At 38.4% G+C, this 24889-nt stretch overlaps 1 protein-coding gene across 1 annotated transcript in view; it reads left to right on the forward strand.

Annotated features, from left to right (window-relative positions):
* The first annotated feature begins 431 nt into the window (after positions 1–431).
* Positions 432–24889, forward strand: part of RNF13 (ring finger protein 13) — a 138142-nt gene continuing 113684 nt past the window's right edge. The window contains exon 1 of the mRNA XM_060011412.1: positions 432–567. The gene's annotated coding sequence lies outside the window, so the exon portion shown is untranslated. The remainder of the gene's footprint in view (positions 568–24889) is intronic.

Below are 24889 nucleotides of genomic sequence, written 5' to 3' on the forward strand. Positions count from 1 at the left end.
CTGCTGGGCCTCGGGATGCTTCGGCCCAACAGCCAGAACGGGGTAGGCCAGCTAGCTCTGGCCTCTCGGTCCGATCCCCTTCTGACCCCACGGCCTCCACTCCTGTGGAGCACACGGCAGGCGGCAGTATTCCACAGCCAATCCCCTCAGCCATCATACCCCTTTCCCCGCCAAAAGCAGATCCTTCAGCCTCGCTCCAGAAGCCCGCGCCACCCTGCCCTGCCCTGCCCTTCCCTTCCAGAAAGGACCGGTCACGAGGCCAAGAACGCGACTCCGCGGACTGGACATCTCTCCGAGTTGGACCTGAGCAAACAGCTAGACCCGGCGTGAGACTGGGAAGGAGCCTTAGCGAGCACCTCTGTGGCCCAATGGCTTCCCTCTACCTTCGGGTGCGGACCAATGAGGCGCGCGGGGCGGGACTTCCGCCTCGCCTCGGTGTTGTCGTTTGTGCTCCGACTCCAGGCAGTGGGGGTCGGTGAGGAGATTCAATCATGAAGTCGCGGTAGGGACTTCTCCCGCAGCGACGCGGCTGGCGAGCGTATTTGTGTTGCGGGGTCAGGCTTCCAGGTAAGAGCCTCTCCCGCGTCGCGGCGGCCGGGCGGCGGGTTGTTCCCCGTGGGGCCTGGCCGAGAGAACACACCCCCTCTCCGGCCCTGGAGCTCCGAGGCGGCTCCGCCGCTGAGCTCTTGGCTGCTCCTCCCCAGGCTGGGCGCGGAAGAAACTAGGTGTTTTTTTTTGCAAAAGGTAAAATAAAAAGCCCTGCTCTTGGAGGGCCGAGTTCCCCTTGCATTCCCACCCCATGAGTTTGTGTATATCTGAAGTTGTTCGGTTATTCGTTTTGCTTCTTACATTCCCCTCTTGAGGTGGCTGGAACCTGGGAAGACGTTCGGAGGGCTTCTCTTGGTCCAGCACTTGCCGCAGCGTCCCCGGGCGAAGTCGCTCGACTTTAGTTGGGGGAACTCTTTAGTTTTTGGAAAAAAGAGGGCAGGCGCCTCCTTTCTTTCTAACCTCCCCCCACCCCCACCCCGGAAGCTGGATAGAAGGTGGGACGTGACTCTCTTAGGGACAGATACCGCGTCCCTGCCCCCTTAAAGCTGGAAGCTCTCCCTTATTGAGTTGACCCGCACTGATAAAAGAACTCTGTCCCAGAGAGGGAGTGGATCGACACCGAAGCCAAGCGATCCCAGAAGCACTCACGCGTATTTGGTGGCAGCCACTGAGTGTTCTCTGCCAGCGTTTTGGTAAATTCCTGCACTTTGTCCTAATCTGGCAATGGTATATCTCCAAAACTATCGTTTCATCTTCAGTTTCAGCACCGTGGGCAGCTGCTCAGGTCCAGTGTTGTTGCCCCACACTTGTCAACTCTTGTCAGTGATGCAGCAGGAACAGTGAAAACTAATGCATTCCTTTTAACAATGATCTGTTGTTCTCCAAGGAGAACATCTGCAGTTTTCGATACAATATAAATAGCTAAGATGGGTGTGCCACCGAAGAGTTCTAGTTAGAGAAACATCAATTCAAGGTTTAAGGAAGGGCTTTCAAGGATTTAATCTATTTAAGGACAAATTTTAATGGGTCGAGGAGATTAGCTCCACTTCAGAGTAGCAAAACTGGACTGTGGTAGCAGTTTAAAAGAACTTTAAACAGGAGGTAGGAAGTGTCGTGCAGGGCCCATGGGGATTTGGGAATCAATTTAGTGCATTGGCATTCACATTAGAAAGAAAGAAAAAAATATCAGAGAATATCCTATGGAGTAAGAGTAAATATTATTTCATGAAGCTTTTGTTTCAGGTTTTTAAAAAGAATATATGAGTGTGAAGAGGAAGATGTAAATGTATACCATATCATTGTGGATTATGGCAAACCACTGTATCCTGAATTTGGGAGTCAGGCCGGGTTCACCCTTCAGCTCTGCCACTTACTAATTCTGTGATATTATCTGTAAATAAGGGAAGAAGTGTAAGAATTAATTGAAATAAAATATGTCTGTTTACATAGTTAAGCCTCAAAGTAGTTGTTTTTGTTGTTGTTGATTTTTGGAAATGTTTGGCTAGAAGCCCAGTTATTTCTCTCTGTGTCAGGAATGACAACTGGTTTAATAATATATTTTTTATCTCTCCCTTTATTTGAAGCCAGCAGCTTCATGTCTGCATGTGTAATAGTAAATCATGTGGACAAAAATGTTAATTTGCAGGGTTTAATATTGAAGGATTTGGAGTAAGTTCTCATCTATCCTTGTTTAAAGCTCATTTCTCTCACACATTTTGCAGGGGCCTAAACTGTTATTAGCATTCAGCACCCTTCCTTTGATATTTTTCTGCATCCCAGAATAACATAGATTTATCAGAAGTTTTTTTTTTTTTAAATATTTGATTGCCATCTTGCCTGCTTTTTTAATCAAGATTTTGCCAAGGGTGAACAAGGTATTAAATGATAGGTTTTTTTGGTTTTATTTTATTTTATTTATTTATTTTTGGCTGCGTTGGGTCTTCGTTGCTGCGCGCGGGCTTTCTCTAGTTGCAGCGAGCGGGGGCTATCCTTCGTTGCGGTACTTGGGCTTCTCATTGCGGTGGCTTCTCTTGTTGTGGAGCACGGGCTCTAGGCGTGCGGGCTCAGTAGTTGCAGTGTGTGGGCTTAGTTGCCCCACAGCATGTGGGATCTTTCCGGACCAGTGATCGAACCCGTGTCCCCTGCATTGGCAGGCGGATTCTTAACCACTGCACCACCAGGGAAGCCCTATCAGAAGTTTTTCAGACACTAATTTTAGCAAAGTAAGGGCAGGACTAAGGGAATGATAGGTTTATCTCTTCGAACTAAATTGGATAGGAAGGCATTTTATGTTTTATAGTTTTTGCCATAAAGATGTATGAAATGAAATGGCTTGGTCAAGTATCGTGGTATGCTTACTTCATGTTGGTATGACCTGAAAACGGTTGGTGTTTAAGTAAAAAGTATGATTTTGGACATTTTAAAATCTGGGAATGTTTAGCAGAAGTCAAAATGAGTTCAGATCAAAATAGTATTTTGTACTGTTTGACATATTACTACCATATGGTATTGCACGTAGTAGTTTCACATGACATAAAAAAGGGAAGAAGTAAGCATTGTTAGTTTTCTCAAAAGAAGAAACAGAATTAATAGACATTTCTTTTAATTAGAGCATCGTGGGTAATCATTGTTTAAAAATTCATGTATTCTGCAAATATTTACTAAGCATATATAAAAAAATATGAAGTTTTTATAATCCTTTTACAGAAAAGTTAATTTAGGAACAATGAGAACATATAATTGGTATTGTCAGTTTACATATCATAGTACATAGATAACAATAACAGACATAATAACTAACATTGATTGTTTACTATAGGCCAAACAGTTCTAAGCACTTAATATTGTCTTGTAATCCTCTTTTTATAGATGGGGAAATGAAGGCATCGAAAATACATAACTTTTTGAGTTCACACAGGTGGTTAGTGGAGCAACTGGAATTTGAACCTAGGCATCTTGACTTAAAGCCTGTCTTGTATCATGTTTTATTTAAAAATACAGAATACTGTGGGGTTATTTTGGTTTCTTTACTTGCTGATGTGGATGACCTGGGGTGAGCTCCTTTGGTCCTTGGGTTCCTCAACTCCTTCCTCAAAAATACAGTATTAAGCCATTATATTTTTGTGGGGATAAGGATAATTTGTAAGGCCCTAGACAGAATATGTGTTCAATAAATCATATGCCTCAGCCTTTTTCCTTTCATACTGAGGATGTGGCCATTTGGAAAATCTGTTAGCAACTAGAGGAGGATGGGAGAAGATTTTAACCTCAGGACACTGCTAAAGCAAAAGCAGAGGATGTTTGCCAAGGTAGTATGTTTAAGGAACAGGCTGGTAAAGGTAGATGGATACAGATTACAGGAATACTTAAAGGAACCAGGTTAAGAATTTTGTACCTGATTCTTACTTGAGAAGAACCCCTCCTTATAAATATTAATCTGGAACTAAGTCCAGTGAAGGAGTGGAAGCCTGGAGGTGGGAATGTCGTGGAGTTTAATTACAGTCGAGGCTGGTTGAGGCAGGAAGTAATGATGGTGGGATTGTTGTAAAGGGTATAGAATTGAGAAATGTTAACATTGACATTGTGAAATGACATAAGTATGGGCCTTATTTTGGGGAGGATATTATGATGAAGAACAGATGTTGGTGGAAGGGGATTTAGGAGAAGGATTTATGATACAGTCTTTGGTTTGGGAGCAGAGGGTTTGTTCAGATGTTTGGAAATGTAAGATGGAAGGTGGGAGCTCTGTGTATTCCATAAAAAGGTAAGAGACCAATTGCTCACATGGTGAGGAAATGATCTAAAGCAGTCATCCCCCTGTGGGTCAAAGTTTCACAGGAAGGATGTGACTCCAGAAGGTCCTCAGAAATGCAGATTTCTTACTTGATAGGGTTATATCCACTATTTTTCCCTGTAACATATTCCTGGGAGGATAGGAATATGGTAGTGGGGAGGGAAAATTTTGGAAACCTAGCAAACCTCCCATTTATTATTTCAAAAGAGAGCCAGTAAATTGGAGCCTAGGGATTCTCACATTAAGAACTTGGAAAGACGCTGTGATTTTTATACAGTGCCAGACATTTAAACACACATGTTGAATGTTGAATTGTTGGAACGTCTCCAGAGTTTTTATTTGTGTCATCCCCTTTGTTACCCTGAATTGATTAATAGGATAACTTTTAAAACCAGAGAGTCTGTGTGCTTGTTATGGGGCAGCAGTGAAGAGGCGACCTAGATAGATTGTATTTTACTTATAGCTGAGACTGTGGGAGAAGAACCTCAAAGGATGAGAGGAGAAGGTGTGGTAGGAAGAATAGAGATTCTATGACTGAATCCTTGTGCCACCCGTTCTCTGGCTTGTTTCCTCATTCTGTAAAATGATGATGATGACCAATCAAATAAAAAATTGGATATTAGGCACAAGCATTAGGACAAGGAAGGTTTACATATTCTGTCATCTGTCACACCATTGTTGGAAATGTTACTTAGATTCTACTACTTACACATTTTTCTATAGCATTCTTCACTCAACAAATATTTAAGTATTTTCTATGTCAGGCACTGTTCTAGGCATGCAGACTACATTAGTCAACAACAAGAAAAAACAAAATCCTTGCCGTCATAGAGCTTATTTTCTAGTGAGAGAAATAAGGTTTATTTTATTTTATTTTTTAATAAATTTACTTATTTATTTATTTTTGGCTGTGTTGGGTCTTCGTTGCTGCGCGCGGTCTTTCTCTAGTTGCAGCGACTGGGGGCTCCTCTTCGTTGTGGTGCGCGAGCTTCTCATTGCAGTGGCTTCTCTTGTTGCGGAGCACGGGCTCTAGGCGCGCAGGCTTCAGTAGTTGTGGCTTGTGGGCTGAGTTGTTGTGGCTCACGGGTTCTAGAGCGTAGGCTCAGTAGTTGTAGCACACGGGCTTAGTAGCTCCACGACATATGGGATCTTCCCGGACCAGGGCTCGAACCTGTGTCCCCTGCATTGGCAGGCGGGTTCTTAACCACTGCGCCACCAGGGAAGCCCAAGGTTTATTTTAATAGTGGAAAGTAATTAGATTTTTCCTATACTATGTATTTATAAAATCACAATTCTAAACAGATAACAATAAGAGTACTATACCAGATTGTAACTAATTTTGTAGAGCACTTTAAAGGAAGGGACTATATCATTCTGACTCATGTATGTCTCCCTATTTACCCTTTTCCCAATGAAATGACTTAGATGCATTTAATATTCAGCAAATGTAGGTACTCATTAAATATTTATAATGGAAAGAAGAAAGTTGTGTTAAGGCAAGGGCCAGATCTTAAAGATAAAGAAATCAGTTAAATGTAACAAGTATTAAGGGCTCATGTCCTCACTAGATTGAGGGTAGGAAGAAAGAGAAGTGTGCTGTGAATTGCAGTGCATGGCTTGCCTATGAGGTTGAAGTGGAAATAAGGTTATATTGTAGCTGAAAGCATCACCATTAAGGGAATCTGGGTATCTGGGTGTTCCCCAACTTGCCCAATAATTAGCTGTGTGACTTTGCATGAATAACTCAACCTCTCAGTTCATTTCCTCATTTGTAAAATGAGGAATTTTCCTGTTAAAAAAGTCTTTTAAGACTTACAAAATGTCTATTGCAGTTTCACTTTACTAATGTAGACAAAACAGAGCTGATCATGAGCTTCCATTGAATAATAATCAGACTAAATTTATGCTTTTAGTTAACAAACTAGATGTTTAAAAAATGTCCACAAAATTAATGTTATCTATTTGATGTTATTTACTAATAAGACTACATTGTAATTTTAAAAAATAAAGCAAAATATAACCTAATATGTAGTTTCCCCTTTTGCCATTATGAAGGAAAAATAAGCCACAGTATTTTAGACCCCAGTAATGGATCTTACCAGTTGTCCATACTTTCATACTTTAATTTTACAACAGCCTTTGATTATTGTGCTAGGTGCTGAGTATACCAAATCTGAAACTGTATGGTCCCTAACTTCAAGGAGTGATGAACAAGTTAAACGTTTTGTTACACCGCGGTGGCACAGAGAAGGCACATAATGAGAGGCTGACAGAAAAGAAAGTTCAACTGGTTAGAGAAGAAAGACTAAGGAGGAATGGCAAGGGACAAAGCTGGAGACATAGGCAGAGACAGTTTATGAACTTGGCAAGGGACAAAGCTGGAGACATAGGCAGAGACAGTTTAAGTCACAATTTAGTTTTGAACTTTATTCTGAAAGTTGTATAATCTGTTAAGGAATTTTATGCAGGGAGTAACATGATCAGGCTTTTTAAAAAAATTTTATTTATTTATTTTTAGCTGCGTTGGGTCTTCGTTGCTGCGCGCGGGCTTCCTGTAGTTGTGGCGAGCGGGGGCTGTTCTTCATTGTGGTGCACGGGCTTCTGATTGCAGTGGCTTCTTTTGTTGTGGACCTCGGGCTCTAGGTGCGCGGGCTCAGTAGTTGGTGGCGCACGGGCTTAGCTGCTCTGCGCAGGAAGATGTGGGATCTTCCCGGACTGGGGATCAAACCCGTGTCCTCGCCATTGGCAGGTGGACTCTTAACCACTGTACCACCAGGGAAGTCCTGATCAGGCATTTTTATATCTACCTTTACATTCCTTTTAAGAGAACGATCCATGAGGAAGATACTTACGTTATTTCCAGTTATTTCAACTGTGTAGTCCTGCTTGAGGAAATCTGTCTTTTAACTCTGAAATACAAAGTCTGAGGAACAGTGTTAATTTTGTGGTTTTAGGGTATCAGTAACCTTGAAATATTTGGACATTAAAACATTTATATGTTCACAGCCACATTAATGTAAATTGAGAAGACAACTGAAAATTTAGGGTATTCTGCTTATTGAAATGAGAGAGCTTCCAGTCAGATACAAGAATTATGATTTAGAATCATTTCTGAGGGGCTAGAAATTTGTCGAAGTTTAATTGATTGAATATGACTCTAGTTCAGGCTCATTTTCTTTTTCTTTCTTTTTTTTTTTTTTTGCGGCACGCGGGCCTCTCACTGCTGTGGCCTCTCCCGCTGCGGAGCACAGGCTCGGGACGCGCAGGGTCAGCGGCCATGGCTCACGGGCCCAGCCGTTCCGCGGCATGTGGGATCTTCCCGGACCGGGGCACGAACCCGTGTCCCCTGCATCGGCAGGCGGACTGTCAACCACTGCGCCACCAGGGAAGCCCCAGGCTCATTTTCTAATGATCAAGATATCCAGTTAAACTTTTAGAGGCAATAAGGGGAAATAATCCCACCTGATGATAGGTGAATATTTCTAAATCAAGTCATAAGAGAGTAGGAGTTGAATTTCTACTTTGCTTAGATGTAAAACAACTCATTAAATATGAAGAGTAGTTTATTTGCCTAATTAATGTGCTTGTAATTTACATGTTTGACCTTCAAAAAGGAAGAACTGTGCTTGTAATTTATACATTTACATAACATGTATTATAAATATTAATTGCTTAAAATTTTTTGAGGCGAAATACATACAGCATAAAATTAACAATTTTAAAGTGAATAATTGGGTGGCATTTAGTAAATCACAGTGCTGTGCAACCACCACTTCTGTCTAGTTCCAAAACATTTTTATCACTCAAAACTAAAACCCCATCCATACCTATTCACCATTCTCTGCTGCCCCCAGCCCCTGGCAGCACTAATTTGCTTTCTGTTTCTATGGATTTACTGGATATCTCACTTATTCTGGAAATCTCATATAAATGGAATCATACAATATGTGAACTTTAGCATCTGGCTTCTTTCACTTAGCATAATGTTTTCGAGGTTCTGCAATGTTGTTGCAAGCTACATTATTGTATGTATGAATACTTCTTCCTTTTTACAGCTAAATAATTTTATTGTATGTATACACCGGACTTTATCCATTCATCTGTTGAAGGACATTTGGTTTCATTCCATTCTTTGGCTATTGTGAATATTGTTGCCCTGAACATTGGTTTACAAGGGTTTTTCTGAGTCCCAGTTTTCATTTCTTTTGGGTATATATAAGGAGTGGAATTGTTGGATCATATGGTAATCCTATGTTTAGCTTTTTGAGGACTTACCAAACTGTTTTCCGTAGTGGCTGAACCATTTTACATTCCTACTGACAGTGTACTAGTGTTCCAATTTCTCTTCATTGTCACCAACACTTGTTCTTTTCCAGTAAAAAAAAAAAAAAAATTAATGCTGTTGCTATCCTTGTGTCACGATGAGGTGATATCTCACTGTGGTTTTGATTTGCATTTCCCTAATAACTGATGATGTTGAACATCTTTTTATGTGGTGGTTTGGCCATTTGTATATCTTCTTTGTGGAAACGTCTATTCAGATTTTTTGCCCATGTTTAAGTTGGAAACATTTAAGTTGGAAAATTTTTATTATTGGGTTGTAAGTGTTTTTATGTATTCTGGATACTAGACCCTTATCAGACGTATGATTTGCCGATATTTTCTTCCATTTTGTGGGTTGTTTTTTCACTTTCTTAATAATATCCATTGATGCATAAAGGTTTTAAATTTTGAAGAAGCTCAATTTATTTATTTATTTTCGTTGCTCATGCTTTTGGTTTCATATCTAAGAATCCATTGTGGAATCCAAGGTCATGGGGATTTATTCTTATGTTTTCTTCTAAGAGTTTTATCATTTTAGCTCTTATATTTAGGTCATTGAACTATTTTGAGTTAATTTTTGCATATAGTGTGAGTTTATGGGTACAACTTCATTGTTCTGCATGTGGTATACAGTTGTTCCATTACCACTTGTTGAAGAAAGTATAATATTATTTCCTCATTGACTGATTTTGGTACCTTTATTGAAAATCAATTGGCCATAGAAATATAGGTTGATTTTTTGGACTCTCAATTCTATTCCTTTGGCCTATATGTCTATCCTTATGCCCATACCACATTGTTTTGATTACTGTAACTTTATAGTAAGATTTTGAAATTGGGAAGTGTGAGTCCTCCAGCTCTGTTCTTCTTTTTTAAAATTGTGTTGACTGTTCAGGGCCCCTTGCAATTCCATATGAATTTGAGGATTGACTTCACCATTTTTGCATAAAAGGCTATTGGAATTTTGATAGGGAATGTATTGAATCTGTAGATTACTTTGGGTAGTATTGCCATCTTAACAATATTTAGTTTTCTTTTTTTTTTTTCTTTTTGGCTGCACTCTGTGGCTTGTGGGATCTCAGTTCCTTGACCAGGGTCCCCCCCTCCTCCACACACTCCCCCCCACTTCTAGGGACATTGGGGACATCTGGTGGTGCTCTGCCTCAGCCATGTGCCCAGGGTAAATAGGCCTTCACTGATCCTGCAGTCCCAGTCTAGACCTGGTGACCACCTTGCCACTGCCCTTCTGAAGTGGACACCACGTACCTCAGGCCTCATGCCTCCAGTGCCTGGCTGGACCTCTACGTGCCTGCCCACCAACCTTGGCTTGCCTGTACCCCAAGGAGCTGTTTCCTGCAGTTCTCTTGACATGGATACTGTGCATTCTAGGCCTTGTGCCTGCAGCAGTGTCCTGACTACCTCTGCACACCTGCTCACCAGCCTCAACAGCTGCACTCCAGAGAATTGTTTCCTGCTAGTCTGGCAACGTTGGACCTGCTCTGGTTTGGACAATCCAGTGAAATTCTCTGTTATCTAGCGTGCTACAACCATAGCTTCTCCAATGAGAAACTCCAGCCTTGAGGAGAGGGGACCCTTCTTCGAAGTTTATCCTTTTTGGGTCCTCTCCCTCAGCCTTATTTTTCCCATCAGAGTTTAATAATTATTTATCTTAAAAAAATTAAAAACAGCTTTATTGACTTATAACTGGCATATAATAAACTGTACATAGTTATTTATTTATTTTTGGCTGCATCGGGTCTTAGTTACAGCACGTGGGCTCTTCGTTGAGGCATGCGGGCTTCTCTCTAGTTGTGGCATACAGGTTTTCTCTCTCTAGTTGTGGCACGCAGGCTCCAGCGCTTGTGGGCTCTGTAGTTGTGGTGTGCGGGCTTAGTTGCCCCGTGGCATGTGAGGTCTTAGTTCCCTGACCAGGGTTCAAACCCGTGTCCAATGCAGGGTTCAAACCCGTGTCCCTTGCATTGGAAGGCAGATTTTTTACCACTGGACCACCAGAGAAGTCCCAGACTGTACATATTTAAAGTTTATGCTTATTAGCTTTGACATATTTATATAACTCTGAAACCATCACCATAATGAAGTTAGTGAACATATCTGTTGCTCCCAGAGGTTTCCTCATGCCCCTTTGGAATCCCTCTCTCTTGCCTCTTGCCACCCCTCATTATATCTTTATAGTTACTATCTTATCATAGTTTAATTATTATTTGTGTTAAACACTGTTTAATTTACTATAGTTTCTCTCTCCTGATTGAACTGTTGATGTAGAGTTGGTGCCTGGAGTGGTTCCAGGAAATAGACCTAAAAATTTGAGGTTTTGGTATTGCTTTGGTCATGCCTTTGGACCTGAGCACAGTGCTGAGTTCTTTACCAATGGAAAGGGAATGCTAGTAATCCATGGCATCATAATTAATAAAGGTATCATCTCTGACAGATTGTGATATATTGCCAATTGACCCAAATGCCTGGGAGCCCACATGGCTGCTACATTTGACCTTTACAGCAATAATGATAAGTATAAGGACTGTAGTGTAGGACGGAATCTTTTGAGTGTAATTGAGTGCTTAAAGAGAGAAAATGATGGCTTGGATTTAACTCATAGCTGAAGATCTGCCCTTTTTTTCACTAGTTTTTTATTGCACACTTCACTTAAGAAGAAATAATTTCATCTTCTCCAGATTGTGAATAGACTTGTGAATTATAAAACCTTGTGTCTTGCTCATTAAGAAAACATTGGTTTTTTTTGTTGTTGTTGTTTTGTTTTGTTTGTATGAGAGTAATGCATGCTTAGAGAACTTATATAGGTGGAACAGATTTCTGTTACGATTTCTGTGTGTTTTCTTCTAGGTTTTTGTTTGGTATATGTTATATAAAATGAAATAGGCTTTAGAAAGTTTTAATTGTTTATTCTGAAATATGCAGATAAATATTTTAAAAAAATCATATAGAGTCCCCCACCCAGAGTTTACATGTACATGTTAACAAATTGTTTTGTTTCAGAATATCTATGCATCTTTTTAATGTATACGTGAAATATTTTTAATGTTACTATACAGAAAAGAGGCCAGGAACAGAGTCTTGGGGTGATACTTTAAAGAAACAGTTGTAATCATCAGTGGGAATGGCATAACTTGATCTAGCACCCCATACTGTTCCACCATTAATATAGTAGGCTAAATGTCATGCTTAACACCCAAACTATGTATGAGGCATTGGGCATGCTCAGCTTTTTGTTCACAAATTATGCATAAATTAAAGAAAAAGGGATGGGGGTGGGGATAATGGGTAAGGGAATAAGGGAATTGGTTCATTTATTCTGGTACTTACACACAGAAATTGAGTCCCCTAAAATAGGAAAACTGGAATGATATGGGAAAAAGTTTTTCCCTGCATTGTTTTTGTTTTACTTGGTAAGGTTGTTCTGAGGATTAGACGGAGCAACATTCACATCAAATGCATAACAGAGTGCCTGGCTCCAAATTGATAAGTTCTGTACCAATTTATTTATAGTGGTGGTACTGATTTTTGTGTGAAACATCATAAAAAAAATTCTGGTTCAGGAGATTGATACTTTGAAGTACATTGGGCATGATATTTTTGATAACCTAGAAAAACAGAATTTTCTGGCATGTTTCCCTAAATGATGCTTAAGATTCTAATATTATGAAAGCAATTCATTGTCAATTGTCTTTTCCTTGTTTGCTGCATGACTTCTTGCTGAGGTTGACAACCTATGGCACTGGTGACAGCAGTGGTATTTGAGAGGATTATGATGTGTATTTTTGTTAACATTCCTATTTCTCTCTCTCTCTTTTTTTCCTTGCTCTAATTTGACCCTCTACCCTACCCCTCTTTGACTTATAAAATGTTTATGAATAATCACTTGGTATACCATTTGCCAATCTATGGTCGAGAGCAGTGTTTTCCAAATTTGGCTTGATCATAGTGACTAGGGGACATTTTTAAAAAGTAAAGTTATAGGCTTCCTGTCTGAATCTCCAGGGGAGGGACCTGGGAACATTTATTTTTACCGCAAGCCCCTGGGTATGTGCTATATACTTAATACCTATTGCTAGATCCCATCTCATGTCGACTGAATGAGAAGATAGAACTCTGGCATTGAACATGAGTCTGGTTTTTAATAGTTGCTTATTTGTTGACTCGCTTAGTGTGTTGTGTTTGATCTTGGCAGGCTCCTGCTTGCAACCTTTCATAATATCTCCATGTAGTCAGAAAAACAAAACAAAAAAATCTTGTTTTGAGTGACAGGTTGCTTTATTCTTTTTTTTTCTTTTGAAAATAGTTAGCTATCATAGATGCAGGAAAATGCATAAAACATTTGTGTATGGTTTAAAGAACAATTATAATGCAAACTCCCATCTCATCACAGCTCAGGTCAAGATGTGGAATATTGCTGGCATCCCAGAAGCACCTTTTCCCTGGTCACACTCCCCTTCCTTACCTTTCTTACCCTCAAGGTAATCACTATCTTGATTTTTATGATGATAACTTCCTCATTTTTCTTTACATTTTTACCTCTTAATTGTGAATCTCTACATAATATCTGTTTTGCCTTTTTAAGAGCTTTATGTATGTGGAATCGTAGTGTTTGCATTCTTTGTGACTTGCTTCTTTTGCTTAGGGTTATTCTTGGGAAATTCATGTATATTGGTCACATAGCTGTCATTTGTTTTCATTGTTGTAGAGAATTACATTATATGCACATGCAAAAATATATTAATTCTACTTTAATGCATAATGCTCAATAAAGTTTAATATCAAAAAGGGTAACTCATTGCCTATGTCTGCATAAGGACAAGGGAGGCTATATTTTGGGGAAGAACAGGGCATGACCTTTGCCACTTAACAGTAGAAATATCCTTGATTCAATTATGTTTGATATATGTATTTTTAAATTGAGGTAACATTGGTTTATAACATTTAAGTTTCATGTATACATTATGTTTCAATCTCTGTATACACTACAGCATGCTCACCACTGAAAGTTTGGTTTCCGTCTGTCACTGTGTATTTAACCCCCTTCCACTCTGGTAACCACTAATCTGTTCTCCATATCTACGTGTTTTTGTTTGGTTTGGTTTGTTCCTTTATTTATTTATTTAGTTTTTTAATCACATATGAATGAAATCATATGGTATTTGTCTTTCTCCATCTGACTTATTTCACTTAGCATAATACCCTCAAGGTCTAGGTGTGTCACGTAAATGGCAAGATTTCATCATTCTTTTATGGCCAAGCAATATTCTGCATGTTTACTGCATGTTTTTTATCCATCTGTTGATAGACATTTAAGTTGTTTCATAGCTTGGTTATTGTAAATAATGCTGCAATGAACATAGAGGTGCATATATCTTTTTGAGCTAGTGTTTTCATATTCTTTGGATAAACATACAGAAGTAGAGTAGCTGGATCATGTGGTAGTTCTCTTCTTAATTTTTTGAGCCCTCTCCATACTGTTTTCCATAGTGGCTGCATCAATTTACATTCCCAGTAACAGTGTTTGAGGGTTCACTTTTCTCCACATCCTCACCAACACTGAGTATTTCTTGCCTTTTTGATAATAGCCATTCTAATGGGTGTGAGTTGTTACGTCATTGTGGTATTTTTTCCTCCTGAATGAAATGCTTTATAATATTTTATTCAGTATTAAGATAAAGCAAAAATATTTATGCAGGACTTTCTATTTTTATGGTTTCCAGCTACTGCATAGTCTTTTTTTTTTTTTGCATAGTCTTTTTTTTCTATTCAAACAGTCACAAAAATTATAATCATCCTCATCAGTTCACTCAGTCCCATGTAATTAATTTTTTTAATCTTGATCTTTTGTTAGCACTTATATGAATTCATCAGTTTTCCATTAGAGTTCTGAAAATGCTTATTCATTCAGTTCAGCAGTATAGTCAGTTACCAGAAACCTGTGCTTGTCAGAGTCTTTTCCATGAATTACTTGAAGATGAAACCCTTTTATAGGAGCATTTTTGCAAAAGCATCAGAGTACATCCAGAACTGTCTGTAAATGACAAAAGACTTAAAAATGACCACGGTTAAAGATTTGATGAAAGTTCATAATAATGCAATTGACAAGGAAATTGAGTTATTTCTGAGATATACATTTAAAAAAAATAACTAGAATTATGACTTATAACATTATACCAGAACATATAAGATTTTTAGGAATTTCATATAATGTCTGAAACATTTATATTAACATATTTCCATACAAATAACCAAAGAAAGTTTAGTATTAGTTTTTTTTTAATTTTTAAATTTAATTTTTTTTTTTATACAGCAGGTTCTTATTAGTCATCAGTTTTATACACATCAGTGTATACATGTCAATCCCAATCGCCCAATTCATCACACCACCATCTCCACCCCCCCAGGGCTTTCCTCCATTGGTGTCCATACGTTTGCTCTCTACATCTGTATCTCAACTTCTGCCCTGCATACTGGTTCATCTGTACCATTTTTCTAGGTTCCACATACATGCGTTAACATACGATATTTGTTTTTCTCTTTCTGACTTCTCACTTTGTATGACAGTCTCTAGATCCATCCACGTCTCAACAAATGACCCAGTTTCGTTCCTTTTTACGGCTGAGTAATATTCCATTGTATATATGTACTTCATCTTCTTTATCCATTTGTCTGTCGATGGGCATTTCGGTTGCTTTAATGACCTGGCTATAGTAAATAGTGCTGCAGTGAACATTGGGGTGCATGTGTCTTTTTGAATTATGGTTTTCTCTGGGTATGTGCCCGTAGTGGGATTGCTGGATCATATGGTAATTCTATTTTTAGTGTTTCAAGGAACCTCCATACTGTTCTCCATAGTGGCAGTATCAATTTACATTCCCACCAACAGTGCAAGAGGGTTCCATTTTCTCCACACCCTCTCCAGCATTTCTTGTTTGTAGATTTTCTGATGATGCGCATTCTAACCGGTGTGAGGTGATACCTCATTGTAGTTTTGATTTGCATTTCTCTAATTACTAGTGATGTTGAGCACCTTTTCATGTGCTTCTTGGCCATCTATATGTCTTCTTTGGAGAAATGTCTATTTAGCTCTTCTGCCCATTTTTGGATTGGGTTGTTTGTTTTTTTAATATTGAGCTGCATGAGCTGTTTATATATTTTGGAGATTAATCCTTTGTCTGTTGATTCGTTTGCAAATATTTTCTCTCATTCTGGGGGTTGTCTTTTCGTGTTGTTTATGGTTTCCTTTGCTGTGCAAAAGCTTTGAAGTTTCATTAGGTCTCATTTGTTTATTTTTGTTTTTATTTCCATTTTTCTAGGAGGTAGGTCAAAAAAGGATCTTGCTGTGATTTACATCAAAGACTGTTCTTCCTATGTTTTCCTCTAAGAGTTTTAGAGTGTCCAGTCTTACATTTAGGTCTCGAATCCATTTTGAGTTTATTTTTGTGTATGGTATTAGGGAGTGTTCTAATTTCATTCTTTTACATGTAGCTGTCCAGTTTTCCCAGCACCACTTATTGAAGAGACTGTCTTTTCTCCATTGTATATCCTTGCCTTCTTTGTCATAGATTAGTTGACCATAGGTCTGTGGGTTTATCTCTGGGCTTTCTATCTTCTATTGATCTGTGTTTCTGCTTTTGTGCCAGTACCATGTTGTCTTGATTACTGTAGCTTTGTAGTATAGTCTGAAGTCAGGGAGTCTGATTCCTCCACCTCCGTTTTTTTCCCTCAAGACTGCTTTGGCTATTCGGGGTCTTTTGTGTCTCCATACAAATTTTAAGATTTTTTGTTCCAGTTCCGTAAAAAATGCCATTGGTAATTTGATAGGGATTGCATTGAATCTGTAGATTGCTTTGGGTAGTATAGTCATTTTTGCAATATTGATTCTTCCAACCAAGAACATGGTATATCTCTCCATCTGTTGGTATCATCTTTAATTTCTTTCATCAGTGTCTTATAGTTTTCTGTGTATATGTCTTTTGTCTCCCTAGGTAGGTTTATTCTTAGGTATTTTATTCTTTTTGTTGTAATGGTAAATGGGAGTGTTTCCATAATTTCTCTTTCAGATTTTTCATCATTAGTGTATAGGAGTGCAAGATATTTCTGTGTATTTATTTTGTATCCTGCAACTTTACCAGATTCATTGATTAGCTCTAGTAGTTTTCTGGTGGCATCTTTAGGATTCTCTATGTATAGTATCATGTCATCTGCAAACAGTGACAGCTTTAATTCTTCTTTTCCAAATTTGTATTCCTTTTATTTCTTTTTCTTCTCTGATTGCCGTGGCTAGGACTTCCAAAACTATGTTGAATAATAGTGGTGAGAGTGGACATCCTTGTCTTGTTCCTGATCTTAGAGGAAATGCCTTCAGTTTTTCACCATTGAGGCTGAGGTTTGCTGTGGGTTTGTCGTATATGGCCTTTATTATGTTGAGGTAGGTTCCCTTTATGCCCACTTTCTGGAGAGTTTTTATCATAAATGGGTGTTGAATTTGGTCAGAAGATTTTTCTGCATCTATTGAGATGATCATATGGTTTTTATTCTTCAATTTGTTAATATGGTGTGTCACATTGATTGATTTGTGTATATTGAAGAATCCTTGCATCCCTGGGATAAATCCCACTTGTTCATGGTGTATGATCCTTTTAATGTGTTGTTGGATTCTGTTTGCTAGTATTTTGTTGAGGATTTTTGCATCTATGTTCATCAATGATATTGGTCTGTAATTTTCTTTTTTTGTAATATCTTTGTCTGGTTTTGGTATCAGGGTGATGGTGGCCTCATAGAATGAGTTTGGGAGTGTTCCTTCCTCTGCAATTTTTTGGAAGTTTGAGAAGGATGGGTGTTAGCTCTTCTCTAAATGTTCGATAGAATTCACCTGTGAAGCCATCTGGTCCTGGACTTTTGTTTGTTGGAAGATTTTCAATCACAGTTTCAATTTCATTACTTGTGATTGGTCTGTTTATATTTTCTATTTCTTCCTGGTTCAGTCTTGGAAGGTTATACCTTTCTAAGAATTTGTCCATTTCTTCCAGGTTGTCCATTTTATTGGTATAGAGTTGCTTGTAGTAGTCTCTTAGGATGCTTTGTATTTCTGCAGTGTCTGTTGTAACTTCTCCTTTTTCATTTCTAATTTTATTGATTTGAGTCCTCTCCCTCTTTTTCTTGATGAGTCTGGCTAATGGTTTATCAATTTTGTTTATCTTCTCAAAGAACAAGCTTTTAGTTTTATTGAATTTTGCTATTGTTTTCTTTGTTTCTATTTCATTTATTTCTGCTCTGGTCTTTATGGTTTCTTTCCTTCTGCTAACTTTGGGTTTTGTTTGTTCTTCTTTCTCTAGTTCCTTTAGGTGTAAGGTTAGATTGTTTATTTGAGATTTTTCTTGTTTCTTGAGGTAGGCTTATATAGCTATAAACTTCCCTCTTAGGACTGCTTTTGCTGCATCCCGTAGGTTTTGGATCATCGTGTTTTCATTGTCATTTGTCTCTACATATTTATTGATTTCCTCTTTGATTTCTTCAGTGATCTCTTGGTTATTTAGTAACGTATTGTTTAGCCTCCATGTGTTTGTGTTTTTTACTTTTTTTCCCTGTATTTCATTTCTAATCTCATAATGTTGTGGTCAGAAAAGATGCTTGATATGATTTCAATTTTCTTAAATTTACTGAGGCTTGATTTGTGACCGAAGATGTGATCTATCCTGGAGAATGTTCTGTTTGTACTTGAGAATAAAGTGTAATCTGCTGTTTTTGAATGGAATGTCCTGTAAATATCAATTAAATCTGTCTGGTCTGTTGTGTCATTAAAACTTCTGTTACCTTATTTATTTTCATTTTGGATTATCGGTCCATTGCTGTAAGTGAGGTGTTAAAGTCCCCCAGTATTATTGTGTTACTGTTGATTTCCTCTTAGAGCTGTTAGCAGTTGCCTTATGTATTGACGTGCTCCTCTGTTGGGTGCATATATATTTATAATTGTTATATCTTCCCCTTGGATTGATCCCTTGATCATTTTGTAGTGTCCTTGCTCGTCTATTGTAACGTTCATTATTTTCAAGTCTATTTTATCTGATATGAGTATTGCTACTCCAGCTTTTGATTTCTATTTGGATGGAATATCTTTTTCCCTCCCCTCACTTTAAGTCTGTATGTGTTCCTAGGTCTGAAGTGGGTCTATTGTAGGCAGCATATAGGTGGGTCTTGTTTTTGTTTTCATTTGGTGAGCCTGTGTCTTTTGGTTGGAGCATTTAATGCATTCACGTTTAAGGTAATTATCGATATGTATGTTCCTATGACCATTTTCTTAATTGTTTTGGGTTTGGTTTTGTAGGTCCTTTTCTTCTCTTGTGTTTCCCACTTAGAGAAGTTCCTTTAGCATTCATTGTAAAACTGGTTTGGTGGTGCTGAATTCTCTTAGCTTTTGCTTATCTGTAAAGCTTTTGATTTTTCCATCGAACCTGAATGAGATCCTTGTTGGGTAGAGTAATCTTGGTTGTAGGTTCTTCCCTTTCATCACTTTAAGTATATTATGCCACTCTCTTCTGGCTTGTAGTGTTTCTGCTGAGAAATCAGCTGTTAACCTTATGGGGGTTCCCTTGTATGTTATTTTTCGTTTTTTCCTTGCTACTTTCAGTAATTTTTCTTTGTCTTTAATTTTTGCCAATTTGATTACTGTGTGTCTCGGCATGTTTCTCCTTGGGTTTATCCTGTATGGGACTCGCTGAGCTTCCTGGACTTGGGTGGCTATTTCCTTTCCCATGTTAGGGAAGTTTTTGACTATAATCTCTTCAAATATTTTCTCTGGTCCTTTCTCTCTCTCTTCTCCTTCTGGGACCCCTATAATGTGAATGTTGTCGCGTTTAATGTTGTCCCAGAGGTCTCTTAGGCTGTCTTCTTTTCTTTTCATTCTGTTTTCTTTATTCTGTTCCGCAGCAGTGAATTCCACCATTCTGTCTTCCAGGTCACTTATCTGTTCTTCTGCCTCAGTTATTCTGCTATTGATTCCTTCTAGTGTAGTTTTCATTTCAGTTATTGTATTGTTCATCTCTGTTTGTTTGTTCTTTAATTGTTCTAGGTCTTTGTTAAACATTTCTTGCATCTTCTCGATCTTTGCCTCCATTCTTTTTCCGAGGTCCTGTATCTTCTTCACTATCATTCTTCTGAATTCTTTTTCTGTAAGGTTGCCTATCTCCACTTCATTCAGTTGTTTTTGCGGGGTTTTATCTTGTTCCTTTATCTGGTACATAGCCCTCTGCCTTTTCATCTTGTCTGTCTTTCTGTGAATGTGGTTTTTGTTACACAGGCTGCAGGATTGTAGTTCTTGCTTCTGCTGTCTTCCCTCTGGTGGATGAGGCTATCTAAGAGCCTTGTGCAAGTTTCCTGTTGGAAGGGACTGGTGGTGGGTAGAGCTGGGTGTTGCTCTGGTGGGCAGAGCTCAGTAAAACTTTAATCTGCTTGACTGCTGATGGGTGGGGCTGGGTTCACTCCCTGTTGGTTGTTTGGCCTGAGGCAACCCAACACTGCAGCCTACCTGTGCTCTTCGGTGGGGCTAATGGCGGACTCTGGGAGGGCTCCCGCCAAAGAGTACTTCCCAGAACTTCTGCTGCCAGTGTCCTTGTCCCCAGGGTGAGCCACAGCCACCGCCCGCCTCTGCAGGAAACCCTCCAACACTAGCAGGTAGGTGTGGTTCAGTCTTCCCCGGGGTCACTGCTTCTTCTCCTGGGTCCTGATGCCCACACTACTTTGTGTGTGCCCTTCAAGAGTGGAGTCTCTGTTTTCCCCAGTCCTGTCAAAGTTCTGCAATCAAATCCCACTAGGCTTCAAAGTCTGATTCTCTAGGAAATCCTCCTCCTGTTGCTGGACCCCCCAGGTTGGGAAGCTGGACGTGGGGCTCAGAACCTTCACTCCAGTGGGTGGACTTCTGTGTTATAAGTGTTCTGCAGTCTGTGAGTTACCCATCCAGCAGTTATGGGATTTGATTTTACTGTGATTGCACCCCTCCTACCATCTCATTGTGGCTTCTCCTTTGTCTTTGGATGTGGGTTATCTTTTTTGGTGAGTTCCAGTGTCTTTCTGTTGATGATTGTCCAGCAGCTAGGTGTGATTCTGGTGTTCTCACAAGAGGGAGTGAGAACACGTCCTTTTACTCTGCCATCTTGGTTCCTACTCTTCTCATTGTGGTTTTGATTTGCACTTCTGTAATAGTGATGTTGATTATGTTTTCAGTGCCTTTTGTCCATCTGTGTGTCTTCTTTGGAAAATTGACGTTTCTGGTCCTGTGCTCATTTTTACATTGGGTTGTTTGGTTTTTTGCTATTGAGTTTTATGAGTTCTTTATATGTTTTGTATATTAACCTCTTATCAGATGTATGATTTGCAAATATCTTTTCCCATTCAGTAGGTTGTCTTTTCATTTTATAGGTGATTTCCTTTGCTGTGCAGAAGCTTTTTAGTTTGATGTAGTCCCATTTCTTTTTGTTTGTTTCCTTTGCCTGATGAGACATACTCAGAAACGTATTGCTAAGGGTGATATTAAAGAGTGCACTACCTATGGTTTCTTCTATTGAGTTTTATGGTTTTAGGTCTTACATTAAGTCCTTAATCTATTTTTAGTTGATTTTTATGTATGGTATGAGATAGTGGTCTAGTTTCATTTTTTTCCACATGACTGTCTGGTTTTCCCAACATTTATTGAAGAGACTATCCTTTCTCCATTGTGGTTTTCTGCTCCTTTGTCATAAATTAATTGTCCATGTAGGTATGGATTTGTTCTTGGGCTCTCAGCTGTGTTCCATTAATCTATGTCTGTTTTTCTTTCAATACTGTGCTGTTTGGTTACTATAGCTTTGTATTATAATTTGAAGTTAGGGAGTGTGATGTCTCCAGCTTTGTTCTGTTTTTTTTTGTTGTTGTTGTTGTTGTTTTGCGGTATGTGGGCCTCTCACTGTTGTGGCCTCTCCCGTTGTGGAGCACAGGCTCCGGACGCGCAGGCTTAGCAGCCGTGGCTCACGGGCCTAGCCGCTCCGCGGCATGTGGGATCTTCCCGGACCGGGGCACAAACCCGTGTCCCCTGCATCGGCAGGCGGGCTTTCAACCACTGCGCCACCAGGGAAGCTCCCGCTTTGTTCTTTTACTTAGGATTGCTTTGGCTATTTGCGGTCTTTTGTGGTTCCATATAATTTTAAGATTTTTTGTTCTATTTCTGTGAAAATGTCCTTGGGATTTTGATAGAGATTGCATTGAATCTGTAGGCTGCTTTAGATGATATGAACCTTTTAACAATGTTAATTCTTTCAGTCCATGAGCATAGAATATATATTCATTTCTTTGTGTCTACAGTTTCATTTAGCAGTGTCTTTCAGTGTACAGGTCTTTCACTTTCTTGATTAAATTTATTCCTAGGTATTTTATTCTTTTTGTTGTGATTGTAAATTGGATTGTGCTCTTAATTTCTCTTTCTGCTAATTTGTTTTTAGTGTATACAAATGCAGTAGATTTTTGCATATTAATTTTGTGCTCTGCAACTTTACTGTATTATGTATTAGTTCATTATTTCTATCAGTTTTTTGTTGGAGTCTTTAGGGTTTTTTTTTTAAGATTTTCTTTTTTTTGATGTGGACCATTGTTTAAGTCTTTATTGAATTTGTTACAATATGGCTTCTGTTTTATGATTTGCTTTTTTGGCCGTGAGGCATGTGGGATCTTAGCTCCCTGACCAGGATTGAACCTGCACCCCATGCATTGGAAGGTGAAGTCTTAACCACTGGACTGCCAGAGGAGTCCCCTAGGGTTTTTTATATATAAAAGCATGTCATCTGCACATAGTGACAGTTTTACTTCTTCCAATTTGGATGCCTTTTATTTCTTTTTCTTGCCTAATTGCTATGGCTAGGACTGCCAGTGATATGTTGAATAAGAGTGGCAAAAGTGGGCATCCTTGTCTTATTCCTCAATTTAGAGGGATAGCTTTCAGTTTTTCACTTTTGAGTGTGATGTTAGTTGTGGGTTTGTTGTATATGGCCTTTATTATGTTGAGGTACATTGCTTCTATACCCACTTAATTGAGAGTTTTTACATAAATGAGTGTTGAATCTTGTCAAATGCTTTTTCTGCATCTGTTGAAATGATCAAATGATTTTTAACTTTCATTTGTTAATGTCATGTATCCCATTGATTTGTGAATGTTGAACTATCCTTGCATCCCTGAAATAAATTCTACTTGATTATGATTATCCTTTAAAGTGTTGTTGTATTCAGTTTGCTAGTATTTTGTTGAGGATTTTGCATCTATGTTCATCAGAGATACTGGCCTATAATTTTTTTTGCGTGTGTGTTGTCCTTGTCTGGTTTGGGGATCATGGTACACACTAAACATTGGGAATAGTTTGTGTGAGTCTCAGAGGTTGGAAAGAATTGATGTTTTGGAGAAACCTGTTTGCTAACCTTTTAAAATTAAAATTTTGCTTATTTTGTTTCATTTGTTGGAAAAATCAAATTGTCGTGGAATCTGAAAAACATTGGTTGACAGTAAAAGTAAAACATCTTAGATGAGGCTTGCTTTTAGTTTAGATGGCTTCATGTTAGAGAAATTAGCTGGGCAACCTTCAGTTTCCTTGCAAAGAACTATTGGGTATTTTATTTTTGCTTAAAAAGTTAAGCCCTGTTGTCGTTTTTTTTACTTTTTCTCATGACAGTCTCTCAACCGTTTCATTAAAAGCATTAAAAACTATGCTTTATGGAAACTTAACTGTAGTATATATTAGTAGTTCTCAGTTGAACTCTTGGAAGTCATGATGCTTTTTAAGGAATACTATGAAGTTATTGTTATATACACTTGTATGAATTGAGAACACTGTTTTTGAGGAAATTTTATAGTACCATATATATATAATAAACATACATGACCATGAGCACATTTGTAAAAAAAAAAAAAAAACCATCTATTTAATGCAGTGTGATTTGGCTATTATAAATTTTACACTAAAATAGTTAACTAGCTATTCAGGTATTTTTTTCTGTTAGTGCTTTCTATAGTACATATCTTTTTGATGCGTTTTGTAGTATAAGATACATTTATGGAGAAAAATAAATTGAAATTACTACCTATTAAATCTTTTTTCAAATTAGGAAAAGATTACCATTATTTTATCAGTGGGGCATTTTGGTCAAGTTTTTGAAATCCCATTGATACACAAGAGTAGCTTGAGAACCAATGGAATATGAGCTTATTCAGAGGCTTTCTTATGGCGATGGTTAGCTGTTTTATGAGTGTTATTTGTTACTGAACTAGTTGATGTCAGAATGTGAGTCATCTTCAGAATTAAAGATTATTTGGAAAGCAAATTCCTGAAAGTAATGTTGGTCTTAAACACTTATTAAATGCATCCCCATCTGTAAAATGAAGTTTAGAATATAGTTTTGTGTAGATGAGTTGCATGGTATTGTCACAAACTTAAATGTGAGGTTAGGATTACTCTGCTGCTTGGGGAAGTTTTTAAATTTTGCAACTACCAGAACAGCATTAGATGAGTAACTGGCATCTGTGCTCTTAAGCCTTGTGGATAACCACATGTACCAGCCCCAGTTCAAAGGTTCTCAAATTCACAAGGCCAGTAGAAAAGTAACAAAATCAAGAGTTGGTTCCTCAAAATTAAAAACTTGGGTATATAAAGGACACTATGCAGAGTGAAAAGACAACCCATGGAATTGGTGAAAATATATTTCAATCATATATATCATAAGGGAAATATACGCAGAATATATAAAGAACTTTCAAAACTCAACAACAACCACCACCCAATTAAAAATGGGCAAAGGACAAGACATGGAAGCAACCTAAGTGTCATCGACAGATGAATGGATAATGAAGATGTGGTGTGTATATATATGTGTGTATACACACACACACACACACACACACACACACACACACACACACACACACACACAATGGAATATTACTCAGCAAGAAAAAGAATGAAATAATGCCATTTGCAGCAACATGGATGGACCTAGAGATTATCATACTAAGTGAAGTAAGTCAAAGAAAGACAAATATCATATGATATCACTTATATGTGGAATCTAAAAAACAAAATGATACAAATGAACTTATTTACAAAACAGAAATAGACTCAAAGACATAGAAAACAAACTTATGGTTACCAGAAGGGAAAGGTAGAGGGGGAGGGATAACTTAGGAGTTTGGGATTA

The sequence above is a fragment of the Delphinus delphis genome, chromosome 4 (assembly GCF_949987515.2).
Source record: "Delphinus delphis chromosome 4, mDelDel1.2, whole genome shotgun sequence".
Classification (NCBI taxonomy): Eukaryota; Metazoa; Chordata; class Mammalia; order Artiodactyla; family Delphinidae; genus Delphinus; species Delphinus delphis.